The sequence below is a fragment of the Lissotriton helveticus genome, chromosome 6 (genome assembly GCF_964261635.1).
Source record: "Lissotriton helveticus chromosome 6, aLisHel1.1, whole genome shotgun sequence".
NCBI classification, from domain to species: Eukaryota; Metazoa; Chordata; class Amphibia; order Caudata; family Salamandridae; genus Lissotriton; species Lissotriton helveticus.
In genome coordinates, this window is record NC_136067.1 from 844852415 (window position 1) to 844868888 (window position 16474).

Below are 16474 nucleotides of genomic sequence, written 5' to 3' on the forward strand. Positions count from 1 at the left end.
GTGTCCGTCTCAGTGCGTAGGCGTTTATCATGGCGCTACTTGCGCCGCGCTAAAGGTGCAAACCCCGACATCTTCCATTGCTTCACATCTAAAGCAGGGGACAACAAGGTGAGGTTGGATGCTTCAAGGTCAAGGTAATAGAGAAGACCCCTCGTGTTCCAGGGAACAGGGTGCTAAATGACCAAGCAAGTCTGTGGATTATCCCTGGACTAACTTTAGGACAACAGTATATATGGTAATTTCACTAAGATCACACTTCACCCATACATGTGCTTTCGGGAAACAGGCCAAGAACTAAAATATAACGTTTACAGTCTTTTATTAAAATATAATCTGATTATTTCGGGTTAAAATTTCAGAAAAAAACAAATATTCTAAAAGCATACAATGTAAAGACATCTTATACATTTAAATAAAATACATACAAAAAAGATTTCTTATAAAAATAGTGCATAAAGCTGGTACCAGCTATATGCCAATTTAGTAATTCTGGTAGTAACATATGAATTGCTTAAGGCTATTGGATCCTACAAATTGGTAGAAACATCATTCGAGCCATCAGAGTATAAGGGGTGTTTTGTATGTTTTGTATTCTTATTCTTATTGGAAATGATTGTATTGTGAAATGTATTTACTGTATTAGGGTTTTTTATGCACTATTTTTATAAGAAATCTTTTTTGTATGTATTTTATTTAAATGTATAAGATGTCTTTACATTGTATGCTTTCAGAATATTTGTTTTTTTCTGAAATTTTAACCCGAAATAATCAGATTATATTTTAATAAAAGACTGTAAACGTTATATTTTAGTTCTTGGCCTGTTTCCCAAAAGCACATGTATGGGTGAAGTGTGATCTTAGTGAAATTACCATATATACTGTTGTCCTAAAGTTAGTCCAGGGATATTCCACAGACTTGCGAGGTTGGATGCTTGACAAGGCTCCACACTGCACTCTACTTCTATGCTGCTTCCACTTCCTTCTACTGACCCCTCATTCCAGTGCTTGCAACTCAGAGGCCTTCATCTGCCTTCTGTGACCTGCATTTTTCCATGGTTTTCCAACCTGGATGTGCATCTGCCCTGTCCAAGCTTTATCCTCTCCTGTCCCTTCCTTCCTTCCTTCTTCACACTGCTTTTACTTCTGAGATCCTGTTACACTTTCTCAGTTGCTTTATTTTAAAATGTGTTTATTCAGACTGTAAAGTCCACATAAACGTTAAACAAAATTATAATTAACTATTAATGTAATTTTAAAAAGAATACACACCGACACATTGAAACAACTAACTCATTAAAAAAGAATGTTACTATACAGTAAAGTTCAAAGCCCTCCATTCACCAGAATCAAAACCGAGCTACTCCCACTGCCACTTTGTCTGATTGTAGTGCATATAAGGAGTCAAACACTGTCAACACATTTCTGATGCGGGCTTGATTAAACAAAGGCTTGTGATACTTTTCCTTCTGTGCAAAACTGACATAGCAACAAAATATGAGCGAATTCGCCTAGTTTTCATGACATAAAGTTACATTTGTAAAGAATATCTTTACTTTCATGCAGTTTTAAAATCACCCCCAATTGGAACAGCATCAGAACCCGGCCCAAATGGGGACTAGGCGTGCATATCAAATAATTGGCTATGCTGGATTATTCTTATTTTTATAAAAAATAAGTAAATTAACATTTTCTTCATGAAATCTTTAGTAGTTAGAAAAGATAGCTCAATTCACTTCTCCCTCAAATGTTTTTAGATAATTCTATCGGTTCTCTTTTGAGTATAAAGGCGTTATTGAAAGGTTGGATAACCTTTCTTGGCAAGCAGAGTTGGGCACCATTAGCTCCAACTTTCAGATACTCGGTAGCAAGAGAATTCACGTCATATCTGTAATTGAAGCGAAGACATTTATATTCAGCAATATAAACATTTATTCGATCTGAGACTCTGACTTAAGCCAAAACATTGAGCTTCTTATACACACAGAAAGAGAGAGGGGGCTTTCCACAAGCCTGCTTCAGCAATTGGATTCCTTGGGCTAGTGTCCTTTGGCCATTGGTTAATTTTCTGTGTAATTCAGGTGTGGATCAGCCCCAGGCTTTTGCAGATGGTTACGCACACAAAGTAGTCTCTCTCTGATAAGGGATGAGCATCATGTTACATTGAAGGAGACAGGCCCTCACCATAACTAACTCTGGCGTAACATACTGTCTGGTTCCTGGTGGGGTGGGCACTGGCAGCACTAATGCGATGCAGGCAACATCACAGGTGCCTGCACACCGCAACCACTTCAGGTATGTCAATCAGTGTTAGAGAAGCTACATCTGAGGTGCTTTTCTGTGCCGCGTGCCGTCCCGGCTGTACTTGCATCACAACATGTGATGATTCTTTGCTTTTCTGAGCACTGTCTGGCTGCTCCATTCGTATATCTAACAGGAGACATCTGTGTCAGAAACACTACAGAGACATAACACATTCCGATGCCAAGGCATGGCAGTGTCAGAGTGCCCAGCGGCGTCCGTTCTGCAGCCACTGGCTTCTTTTGTCAATTTTAAAGTGTCAGTGTCTCTCTTGTTGTTGTGCTGAGCTCCCCTGCTGCTTCTGTGGGCAACCCCCCTCTATTTAGACTGCTTTGTAGACCCATCTGAGATTATTGCTCAGTGCTTCAAGATTAATACTTTGGGGATTTATAGCTATATTTCTTCTTCGTTAATTCTAACATGGGCGTACAGGTATTCAATGTTGGCGGACACTCTTGGTCTACATGCTATTGCCTAAGCCTCTTCCTTTGACCCCTCTATTGCCTGGATCTCTCTATGAACAACTTATAATTATTCAGGCAATCCCCTCTCCATATTTTCCCTTTGGTGCTTTAGATGAATTTGTCCCCATTGGCATGAGTACACCCATATTGGCAGTCTCTTCCTCACATTGACTGTCATTTTTTCCCCACATTTTCCTCCTTCCCTGTTTTATTTTCCTTTTTATCACTCCCTGTGTCTTTACCCACAACCTCCATTGTACCCTTAGACTCTACTTAAACTCGTGCTACTTTACGTTGGCCCTTCCTCACCTCCGATGAGCTGTTCCCCTTCCTGGCACCATCCCCTGTCATCACTGCCTTGTATACACCACTCACCATGTCGTCCTTCACTTTGTCTTATTTCTTTAGGCCCATCTTCCCCTCCCACACCAATAAAACATTTCCAAACCACCTAATTTTTTTATCTTTCCCAACCAGGATCTCCTCTATACGCCACCACTTTGACCCATCTTGCTGCCATCTTCCTGTTTCCCTTGCATGCTTCCTCAATCATCTCCCATTCACTAACTGTTTCTCCTCCAACGTTGCCCCTCTACACTGTGCCTGCGAAACTTGGTTGGAATCCTGCAAAACATTAGACTTCTGCTTTTCGTAACCTAACCCTCCCTTCTAAGGTCCCCAATCTGTTCCCCGACCCACATCATCTTTGCGACATCAGGGTAGCCCAACCCGGTATTCCCCCTTCTTCTAACTCATCATTTTCTTCATAATCAAATTCCAAATCATCGTCCCCATTTGCAATCAACTCATTGCTGCTCCAACTCACCCCGGACATTCTCTGTCATCCAATATCCCATCATACACCAACCAATCAATAAACTCCGAAAGTGGTGGACTTTGTTGAAGTTGGCAACTCCCTAGTTGTTGGCAGGGCCAACCCAGACCACTCCCTCTCTTCGGGCCTATGCGCCAAGGCTGCTTTTGACATGCATGGGGACTGCTCCTTGGCCCTCGCTATATATGCCAGATTCGTCCTCACTTTGTGGCTAAAGTCATTCAGACCTAGGGGTGCTGGGGTCCTGGTTAATCCATCAGGCGCACCAGCCTTTATGCTCATCCTGGAGGCCTTCTCTTCCACTTGAATGCACTAACCTTTGTCCTTGGAACCCATCAGACTCCCTTCCACAACCAACTCTGATACTGCTCATTGCCCTAACAGTGAAACCCTACTGGCCAACCCTGCACAGCCAGTTGGTAGTTGTACACTTTTCTTCCCCTTCTTTGTTACCCCTTCGACAAGGACCACAGCACCAAGGGCGAAGACGTTAAGATGCTTTTGCCTCACAGACTATGTGACATCAAGATTCAGCCAAGAGACTGTTGTAGCATTTCCTGGGCCCTTTTCATTACTACTAAATATATTTTAACCTTTCGCTACCTTATACATACAGTTGGTCCTCCGATGGATCTTGCTCTGTGCTGAAGGGGGTTGGATATATGGAGGATGGACAGTTCCCCATTGAGGACCAGGAACAAGATAACCATATCTTCAACTCAAACACATTACAGTTAGGTAAAGCACCCACAGTGACTATAGGTAACCCAAACCAGTGAATTCACTGACAAGGAATGATGAGTCAGAACAGCAGAATCAGATTAAAATTTTGAAGTTTAGTCATTCATTCTATATGTAAAGAACATTTGCATTAAAAAAAATCAGCACACAGCTCTAATAATCAATTAGTAAAGGATGTTTAATTAAATATACCAAGCCTCTGAGATTCAGGAAGAATATGATGAATGAACATGGAAATCTTCCTCAGCCAATGCAGATTCTGGCACATACAGCGTATGTGTTAATAGGATTAGGAAACCAGATGAGCCTTGTAAAGACTCTCAGAAAGTTTCAGCAAAGTTCCAAGTAGCCAGTTCCAGTTTGTCAAGACAGCACTCTGTCTCAGTCTGTCGCTGTAATGACAAGAGACACAACAGCATGACAAGAACTCTTCATCCGAAAGGTTCAATCTACATAAGGACACCGGTCAGTAGCAACGAGTCCTAGCCCAACAGCACAATTTGAATATGAATCAAAGATCAGAAACCCATATCACAAAAGATAGCCATCGCTCCAGTTCTCCTAAAGTTGGAGCAAGTATGCTCTATAAGTTTCCATTGAGACACCCCCTGGCATCACCAAATTGACAAACCACGAAGTTCCATTGGTCAGTCCAAAGTAAGATGAGGGTGATGTAGCGGGAAAAGAGATACAAATCCGTAAAAATTAAGTGATCAATTACACTGCTTGCTTAGGTCATGTAAGCATAGGACATATTGGACAATAGGACATTTAAAAAGAGAAACATAAGAATTTCTGTGTGCTCTTTCACAAGCAGCTGTTCTAGAGTGTAACACATTTTTGTTGCAAGTGCGCTATTCAGTCCGGGAGATGTCGGAGGAAACAGTTGTCATTTCCGCACAGATTGCTGTATTTCAAAAAGTTCCCATACACTTTAGTATTTTCAGTAATGACTTCACTGGAAAGGTAGAGGAAAATGAGGCATCCATGAAATTTGGCTAATATACGACAAGATCATATTAAATTATGGATCGGATGTTAATAGAGAAACTAGCATATTAACTTCAGAATACATTAATAAACATTTCAATCTGTTCATAATTACTACATGTAAGTATAGGGTACTCATACATTTTTTGCAGGTGTCAACATTGTGCATATAAGAAAATGCTATTTAATTCTTTGTCGTTTCCGTGTTATTCAACTAATACAATTGTGAAATACATACTAAGGAAGTTTCATGAGAACACATTGTGAGAAGTTAGCCTGGCATATGTTGTCCACTATTCTAGTGGGCACCTTGCACCAGTCTAAACGACCCTTATGATGGTGGTTGTAAAGTCAACCTTATAGATCAACTATCCTAGTTGTAGCATGGACCAGCAGTCTTAGGCTAAAACTTCAGAGAGCATGTGAAGCCAGCTGTTTTACCATATATAATCCCTTGAATACCAAATGAAAGGACACCACACAAGGTATATATCAAATATATATGTATTTATTACTAACACAACCCCTCTACACTCTTTATGAGGTCAGAGTTCGAGATACGTTACAAGTTACTCATTAAGCATACTTCTAAGTTGCACAAATACAATTCTGCCCTAGGGGCCTCACGAACTGTATACTAAGTAAGTGGTATAAGAGTCACTTCAGGAATAGTGAATAGGCCTAGGGCCTAGGGAATCGCTGGGGCTACACTACAGAACCAAAGGTTTGGAAGTAGGAGACCCACGGGAGACGCGTGCAGTGTGGGAACACAGACGCAAGTTACCATTGACTTACAATGGAGAACTAAGAAGTCACAAAGTTACTGATTAAGGACACTTCCGGGTGAACTACGGTGAAACCCATTTAAACTAGGACACTTGGATAGTCAATACCCACGGGAGCACCGGAGTACTCGAGTTACCTCACCCAGGGAAGCTGGGTGCATAGGTGTCTTTTAGTGTCGGGTTTCGTCAATGCTTTCAATGGAGACCTGCAAAAGAAGTGCTGCAGGCGGCCGAAGGAAAGTGTCCGGGTGGATCCAAGGGTGGATCAAGGAGCTGAAGAACCTGAAAGCAGAGGGGACAGAGTCTGGGTCACTAGCCAGTGACCAGGAAGGAACCAGGATGGAACCAGGTGATGTCGCGATGCAAACAGGTGAAGAGTTGAAGCTTGTCTCTGCAGCCACGAGGACCAGGAGGCGTCGACGATGACCAGGAGCTGGAGTCGAGCTGTCCCACAAAGGATCTAGTTGCCTGCGGTGTCGGTATACGGATAGGACCCAACAAGCCTTGGTAACCGCAACCCACGTAGGAAGTGAAGATTCGCTTCAGGTCAGACCAGCAAGGTCTGAGGTGCTTCTTTTCTGGAAGGAAACTGGAGCAAGCCCAGAGCAACCAGGCAAGCATTGGAAATTCAATGGATCATCTTCAGAGGGCTCACTAGCCAACGGGCTAGCAACTGGGAAGACGCGTCAAGCTGAAATGCAGGAGCGGGCCCCACGCGACACTCGTGGAGAGTGGAGGGCTGAGCTCTGGTGCAGATATTGCTCGGCTTTGGGGCTTCTCGTGCCCAAATGCACAACTGCGAGTTACCTCAGGAGTCGATGCAATCAGAAATTTGCAGGATGTCCAAGGAGTCTGGTCTCATGTCTGCCACGGGTCTCAGCTTTGCTGTGGATGTGGATCGTAGTCCAAAAAGTCTGGAAGTCCAGTCCTGAGTAGCTAAGTCATCGGGTTCCATCGGGAGCGTCGACAAAGCAAACCAGCAAGTTACTGGTGGTGCCTGTTTGAACAGGGTGGTCACTCCTTGACCGCAAGGGAGATCTTGTTCAGTCTTCTAGTCAGCATAGAATGTCGAAGTCCAAGAGTTCTGTTTTGTAGTTTCTTTCCAGTGTGATCTGATGTCTCTAGACACAGCTCTTAACGTTATACCAAACTAAGGGGCTGGATTACCTGCTGGGTCCCTCCTATGGGTGGACTTTGAGAATGGGGTGGTCACACCCCTTTCTCATTGTACGGTTTTGCACCAGAGCTGGGGCTGGAGTGCCCCAGCAACTGGTTTGAACCGGGCTATGCATGGAGCACCTTGTGTGCCCCAGGCAGTGTCTCATTTTGCAGCCCTCCCTGCCCCAATACTCTAAAAGCCTGTCTGGGGAGGTGCTAGCACCTCCCAGGGCAGGAAATTTATTGTCCAAGCCTCCTCAGCCGGAGGTTCGTCCAGCAGCAGGAGGTCAGACTCGTGTCTGTGGCAGCAGCATCCATTTTGTGATGCTGAGGCTCTGTTTAACTTTAACCGGATAAAGCAGTAACCCACATGTCTACTCCCTCTTGAAGGGTGGAATGCTACCCCAGCCCCCAGAATTGGCGTGGGGTAGTATTCCAAAGTGTTTGACACCTTACACAACATGTTTTGATAAAGCCAAACCAAAGTTAGCATTAACTGTGAGGATTATAATGCACTTAAGAGTATATGGTATGGCTATATCATAGAACAGCTATAAGGACATGGTTCCGAAAGCTGCAGAGGGGCTCAGCTCATGCTAGGGCACCCTCTCACATAAAACCATGGACTCTGCCTCCAGGATTGTTAAGGCCTGCCATAGGAGTGACTTATAGGTATATATGTGTCTGTATATAAGGGCAGATATAGGCATACTATATCTAAGCAAGGGGTGATTACAACACCTTGCCCAAGCTGAGTGATCAGCCTGTGGTGACAGTTTGGATGGCCAGCCAGGGGTGGCATAATACATGCTGCAGCCCCTGGTATGCCTTGGATGCACCTATGCCCTGGGTACCTATGGTACACTATACAGGGGCTCACAAAGGTGACACAATACCCAATCAGGTATGTACCTAAAGTACATGGTATCAATTTAGAGAGAGAACAGCTGGGCTGTGGGTCTGATTAGCAGGCCCACAGCCACACTAAAGTCGAAAAACCAGAAAATCACAGCAAAAAGTGGGGGTGACCATAGGAAGCAGACCCTACTCTCCTACACACACCTAAATATATTCATGTAGTACCTACTTTTCTTTTGGCATTTTCGGTGCACATGTTATAACATGAAATAACATGTTGTTACTTTTCTCATGAATATGTATCTACTTCACATTTATTTGCTTTAGTCTTATTAACTTCACTTTTATTACATTAAAATCATATTGATTAGTAATACAATACATTACATGAGATTTTTCTCCTGCATTATTCTAACACATATAAAAGAGTGTAAATCGTATTTCAAGATTAATTGTCGCATCTATATTAGTTAAACATATAATATGCCTAAAAACAAAATTTTCATCTGCAGCTTTTACGATGCAGTATCTGATTTATATTTGTATGTCATTTTTCATAACGTAGAACTTAACACACGTAATCGTTTGCGTCAAAGTGATCAAAATCATCTCTTTTGTCTTTAAAATAGTTTGATGTTAGAAGACAATTATACTAAAGCATACCGTCCTAGAATGCATTACCCTCCCACAAAATCCAAGGGGTCGATGTAGTGGAATGTACCATCCCCTGTTCCCCCAGTGTAACTGTGAGTACAACTTTGTCAAAATGATAGATATTACATCAGACAAGGTAACAATCATTTAGGAATAATGAATACATCATACCTGTGAATTCCTCAGTTGTGGGTATATTAATTTTAAAAACATGTTTTTTGATGTTTCTCTTATGTGAATTTTATTGCTAGTGCCCCATGTTCCTAATTCTCCTGCATGCTGAAAAGTATACTCCTGTCCCCAAGCAAAGTACAATGTCTCAGGATTCACTGAATGAAATTATGGCTGTTTAATGGCTACCTAAACCGGGGATAATGGGCACATATCCTTCGCTTGCTATGCCACTGATCAGGCACCTTCCTTGCCAAATATAAGTAACCATCCCAACAAATCGCACAATGAGTTATGAATTATTTTTACAGTCTTTGGTGGCAAGCATTTTACAAGACCAGCATTCTAGGTAGCATGTTGCATGAATTAAGTGAAAGACAGATTATTTGGTATCTGCATTAACTAGTCATTCGGCTTTTTTCCCTTGTAGTGAATAAGTCTTCTTCTAACATGAGACACTGCCATTTATATTTATAATAGAACATTTCACTGAAATATAGGCAGTATCCAGCAATACTCCCTGCACTTAAATAGGATTCCATCAAAAGCTGTGCATTGACAAAGCTAATATAGTTATCAGCACTACAGTTAACAATGGAATTCTAGGTAGTTTATTTCTGCTGTACACAAAATTCAATACATGCAATGCATTCTGTAGCTTTAAAAAACCTATATTAAATGTCCATTGGGACCTTCAATACAATTGATTATTATGAAGTAGTCTTCACAATTTTGTTTCTTTTAAGCCGTCTGCCCCTTGCTCCTTGTGAACCAAAGCAGTTGATATGTGTCTTTTCAAAGATTCACTTTCTCGCCCCATTACTGAAATTACAAACATATTCTTTTTATTTATTTATTGAACTTTTCATTAATAGTGTACAATCACAGTTTCTGCATATTCAGCGGACATACAGCAATAACATGAGCAGTTATGGATTATCATACCTCGAATTACATACATATCAATATAATCACATGTAATCAGGCAGTGAGAACAATTATACATTACTAAAGAGTAGTAAAGAAAAGGAAATTTACATAGTCATCATTGCAAACTGCAACATATTTGGAACATCAGGGGTACAGCCTAGATCCATGAGATGCGTATAAACCGCCAGGGGGACTGTAAAGGAGGGACCACATTGTATGCTGGCTGGCGCAGTCATAGGAAAGTTAGACTTGGCTTCAGGACGTATCCACAGTGTTGGCGGGGTATTCCCGCAAATACGTCTGTAGTGTGCCCCAAATGTCGCGAGGACGTGAGGAGTGGGGGAGTAATTCAGCATGAGTGCAAAGTTGGTCCTGCCATAGTATCATGTCTCCTAGCCATTCTTGAAATTTGGGAGCTCGCCACCCTACCTCATCTGCAGGCATCTCGCCGATTAGCCAGGACAAAGCAAAAGGACACACATTTTCGATGCTTAGTAGGGATTTGTTCAGTGACTCCTAGAAGGGCTACAAATGGGGACCTCAAGATGGGCATGGAAATCATATAGTCCAGTGCCGTGAGGACCTCCTGCCAATAGTTATGTACCTCTGGACACTCCCAAGCAAGGTGCAGAAAGTCAGCATGGTCTGTTTTACATCTGTCACATCTGCTTGTGTCACGCAGGTCAAAGTTGTGGAGTTTAATACGAGTGTAGTAGATACGATGTAGGCATCTATAGTGAATGATTTGGAGTCGACTATTAGAGGAGACCTGCTCCGTCTGCTTGCAGCAGAAAAGCCACTGCGCATCAGTGATGTCCTGTCCTAATTCCGCCACCCATTTAGCACGGGCTGCGCATGGAGGGTAATCAGTATCCACATATAGAGTGTGGTAGAGCGTGGATACTAAGTGTGAGGCAGTGAATGCGCATAGGACATGATGCAGAAGGGCCAATGTCGCAGGCTCGGAGGTGTATGCAGGGTTGCAGGCTTGAACTCCATGTCGAAGGCGAGCGTATAAAAAAGTTTCCATGGTGGATGGTGGGGGATTAGGGCATAGTTGTGGGAGAGTGCGGAATTTGGCATTAATATACAAGTCTCCCCAATTTTGGATGTTTCGTGTACGCGCAACTTTCTTAAATAGACCTTCTTGTAATAATGTCATCTCTGGGTGATAGCTGAGCAGAAGGAGGGGAGAGTAGAGGCAAGGCACGTGTGTGCGGTCTAGTATGCTTGACCAGGCTTTTATTGAACAATCTACGGAAGATGGGCAATGCCCGCGGCGCTCAATTTTAGAGAGAAGGAAGCCATCAAGTGAAATAGGGTCGCAAGCCAATGTTCCGTGGCGACATGGGGAGTATAGCGAGGTGGATGAAACCAAAAATGGGCATAGTTTGCCTGGGCGCATTGATAGGTTTCATTTTCTGATACCCTGCCCACCAACATTTACGTTTATGAGTTAGCATAATGTGTCTAACTAATGATGTATTCATTTATGCATTTACGTTTATACTCTCCATTTCATCATTCATTTATGCGTGTGATGTTATTCAGATTTCTTAGCTTAGCCTGTGTGCCACCATTTTAGGTTGCTTCTCTCTGCGTGCTAGTCGCACTCGCTCATTCCCCCTCCCATAGGAATAGGAAAAACCCTGAACGCAGCAGATCTCGTTTCTTAGCTAACTGTGATCGAAACTAATAACAGAAACTCTAATCAGTAATGTTCTCATGCGCTAGAGATGCTGAGGCCCGGCTCTGTGGCCTTGGGCAGAGATAACCAAATGTTGCTATTGCAGGTGCAGATGCCTCTTGTATGAGGCCATTGTTCGCCCTCTCCGGGGTCCAGTACTTTTCCAGTATGGGCGTGTTTTACGTTGCTGTACCATGTTATAATGTATTGCTGTAATGAGATGAGTCAGTCCTCTCGGCGCACTCTTAGGGGTGAGGTCGGACAGGGCCCTCTCATATGGGAGTTTGTGGCCTAATAAAATACTTTGTTTATTCTTCTCCACTGTCCGGCTGACTTCTTACTTTGTGATTATAGGTGAGTGCGGTAAGTCACTCGGGTGGATTTGAGCCACGCTTATCAGATGGCGCCCGAACAGGAACCCCGCGATAAGGATCTTTCTCACCCGTAAGTGGGTAGCAGAAGGCCGGGGACCCTCTGGTCGGCACGGTGGGTCTGGGTACCCACTTAGATGCCGAGCTTGGTTCTCGCAGCGCTGCCCTACCCTGCTGATCGGGAGAGGTCCCGGTTCATGATCCTGCGCCGGGGTCCGGAAGGCGGAACTTTGGAGCTGACCGTGTTGGTCCCAGCAGCCGGCGGTGGAGAACGGTAGAGGTCGGTACCGCGTATAGAAGGTGAGTGGTCCGACTGTTGATTGAGGGAGCTGGGATGCTCCAAGAGGCCGTTGTGTCTCCGAGACCGGTGTGCCTCCAGTGGTTGGAGGAGCCTGTGTGCTCCTGGGGCTTGTGTGCTCCGGGGAACTCAGAGTGCGAGTGGTGCTCTGACAGACTTGGTGGAGGTTGGGTGGACGTTTGTTTGTGGTCATCCGACCGGATGGTACTGCGGTCGAGGTGTGGCTCAATGCGGGTGGATTCTGGGACTCACCCGAACCCCTAGCATGTGTGGTTCGTTGAGAGCGGGTCCCGGGTCTCCCGTGGTAAAGTACGCAGCGATCTGTAGTGCCGCCCGGGTGGCGGATGTGTTCCCCAACCTCGGAACAGCGAGTGTACTGTTCGGTCTGCGGTAGGGTCCAGGTTCCCCAGGACTTGGTCGACGGGCCTTGTCCCATTTTGGTAACATGTGTTTGGCAGGGATTTGATGCATAGGAAGCGCGAATATATGTGTGTGTGTCTAGTAGTGATTGTGCGTTCTGGGTGTTGGTGAGAGGGTGAATGTGAACTTCGTGTGGTGTGTGTGATTGATTGGGTGAAGATGCCGTGTTTCAGTAAGCTACGGTGCCTCGGGTGCTGCTGCGGCGCCTCGGACACTAGATTGGCTGAGAGCTAACCCACCCCAGTGGAGGGCTCACCTAATTTTGAGATGTATGTTAAACATGGATTGACTCCAATTTTGTTTAATACTTTGTGGCACAGATATACTAAGGGTAATGTAGATTTACAGTGGCCGTTGACTGGTTCTTTCGATGTGGCAAAACTGGATTATTTGCAGGACAGATTATTTGCTAAGCGTAGCCGTTAGAGTATGTTCGATTCCTTGAGGATGTGGCAGAAAGAAGTAAGGGAATGACAGATTAGAGAGGAGAAAGAGAGCAGCGCAGACGATGGCACAAAAGGCGAGAGAACATACTAAGAAAGAGAATGAGATACAGATTGAGCGCGCAGACAGACGTCATCGGTTACAGACGGATAAAAGCTATGTAGTAAGAGAGGAAGAGCAAGATGAGATGGAGGACATTTTGAATGCTCGGCCCCCTCACCCGTATGCTCCGCAATCATTGTACCCCGTGTTGACAGGTTCTGCTTCCCCAGCGGTGGTTTCAGTTCCACAAACGTCCGGCACCCCCACTTCCTCTGTTTCGGCCCCTACTTTGTTGAGAGATGTTGAACAAGCATTGTCTTCTGTCACTTCTCCTATGACTGCGTCCTTGGTTTCTCTCTTCGCGGCGAGTTCACCTGCCCCCTCTGTGATCTCCTCTGCAGTTCCTACTGTTTCTGCTAGCGCCACCCCCCAAGGTGACTTGACGACCCCGATTCGAGGTGCTGGAAGTGGACTATTTTCCCAAGTACGTAAATTGCTTACACGTTCTGCTGTTGGGTTGGATGAAAAAACGATAGTGGCTAATCAGGCTTGTCAGTGGGCTAGGAGTCCTATTTATACACTGGAAGACATCTGGTCCACTATGAAGGATTATGAGCCTCTGATGCAGCAGCATGCTTTATGGCATATGTCAACGACGCTGATAGCGTTGGTGGGAACAGGGTTATGGTGGAACGGCGCCCCAGGTTCTTTATGACATTAAGGACAGATCATATAGGGCTAGTGTGAGGGATGTGGTACAGAGTGTGCGGATTTTGCTGGAATATAGAAATGAATTGCCGTCAGCAGGAGGGCTCTCTTTTTCTGGAGTGCATCCAATGCGCCAAGTTCGCCCTATTTTCCATCCTGAAGTGCCTGAAGTGGTAGACCCAGTAACTCATAATGTGACCAGACCTCGTGTGGAGGCTCGTTTCCAGGAACAGTGGGTATACACGCCTTGGAAACGGAGCGAGGTGTTGGCGCTGAAGGCGCAGTTGCCCGACTCAAGAAAAAACCTGACTGCCTATTACAAAGAATTGACGGAAGCAGCTTCCTCGATGGTTATGACTGTAGCTGACATAGAATTGTTTTTGGACTACTGGTTCCGGTTGATGTCTGGAGGCAGGTGAAGGGGACGGATCATGCAGAGGAATTGGGAGGTACTTGGGAGGAATTTAAGGACTGGGACAAGGAACGGAAGCCAGGGAAAAACCGAAACCTGAGATCTTAGCATTACCGGGGCGAATAATAACATTTATGCACTCTCTTATTCCTCCAAAGAAGGTGGATTGGGATAAGTTGACTGCATGTAGACAAAAGAAGGATGAAGCGGTTTCGGATTTTTTCACTCGTTTCGAGGAAGCCTTTATGGATTTTAGTGCTCAGGATCTCTCTCAGGATGGGGGCTTGCGGCTTTTCGTGAATAGGTTCGTAACTAACTTGTTACCAGAAATATCGGCTAGATTGCAGGCATCGGAGAGCACATGGACGACATCCACCCCCTCTGGTATTCTGAGTATGGCTCAGTACTATGAACATAGAGAGAACGAGAACAAAGACAGACAGGAAAAGAAAGCCAAAGATTTGAAGACAAGGGTACAGCTGCAGCAGGTGTCGAAGGGTCGGGGCGTGGAGCCCCACCTATGGTAGCGGGTCGAGGTGGAAGTAGTTATGGAAGGGGAGAGAAGAGAGAGCGTTTGGGGCAGAATCAGTGTGCGAACTGCAAAAAGGAGGGGCACTGGTGGAGGGATTGTCCGGAGCTTCGGTCCAATGTTGGACCAGGTAGAGGTCGCTGTGAATTTCGCAGGGATGACAGCCAGTTTGATGAAGGAAGGCGACCAGGGAGAAATTGCTTTGACGAAGAGAGGGACCGACAACATTTTCAAACTGAAGGTGACCATGGCAGAGACAGACAGTACTACAACGACGCATTGGATGACCTGACTGGTTTCTCCCATAACTAGGACAGCGTAGGACAGAGCATGGGACCGGTTTCTGTGGATGTTGATCAACGGGGACCCTATGTGACTGCGGATTTGTTGGGGTCCCCTCAGAAATTTTTGGTGGACACGGTAGCTATGAAAAGCTCTGTAGCACGTTCTCAGGTCCCAGGGGCGGCTCTGTCTGGCAGGAATAATGTTTCTGTAGGGTTCTCAGGTACTCCGGTAATTAGCCCCATTTCTAAGCCTCTTACACTTACGATTGGTCCTTTTACTGTTGACTCTCCATTTCTTTTGACTTCGCATTGTGGCGAGAATTTGCTGGGTTTGGATTTGTTGAAAAGATTGAATGCCACTATTTACTGTTCTCCGGACGGAGTGTACGTCACTTTGGGTCCTACTGTCGCACGTGCGCAACAGTGCTTCTCAAAGGACAAGCCCCTTCCAGCTGAGTTTGTGAGAATTCCAGAAACTTTGTGGGCCAGTGGTGATACTGATGTGGGAAAGATGGATATTGCACCAGTATCCATCAGGGTTAAGGTGGGAGCATGATTGCCACGAATACCGCAGTACAACATATCTAGGGATGGCGAAAAGGCTTTGCTACAAATAATACAGGATTTGATACGGTCAGGTGTAGTGGAGGAGACAGACTCTAACATTTGTAATAGCCCCATTCTCCCAATCCTTAAGAGGCCCTCTGCTGATGCAAGTGATGGTGCACCTGATGTCTATCGATTTGTGATTGATTTACACCACATTAATAAGGTGGTTGAGCCCCAATATCCGGTGGTCTCTGAAATTACCACGATTTTGACGATGATCCCTCCCACAGCCAGATATTTCTCTGTTTTAGATTTGAAAAACGCTTTCTTTAGTATCCTGGTACACCCTGACAGCCGTTATCTTTTCGGATTCTCATTGGCTGGCCGCAGCTTCAGTTTTTGTAGAATTCCTCAAGGCTATACTGAGAGCCCCAGCATTTATAGTCAGGCTTTGAAGGCTCAATTGGATGATTTGGAACTCCCCAAGGGCAATGTTTTATTGCAATATGTCGATGATATTCTCATAGCATCTGACACCGAAGATGGGTGTCGAGATGCCACAGTTAAACTGTTGCACCATTTGGCTCGACATGGACACAAAGTGTCCCTTCCTAAATTTCAATACTGTCAACAGGAGGTTACCTACTTAGGTCATCTCCTATCGAAGGAGGGGAGGAGGTTGACACTGGAGCGCATTAAGGCGATAACTAAGATGGCTGTACCTAACACGCAGCGAGAGGTGCGCGCGTTCTTGGGCATAACCTCGTATTGTCTCCAGTGGATACCTAATTATGCCTTACTAACCAAACCCCTTCTGTATCTGACTACTAAGGAGGTGCGCGAACC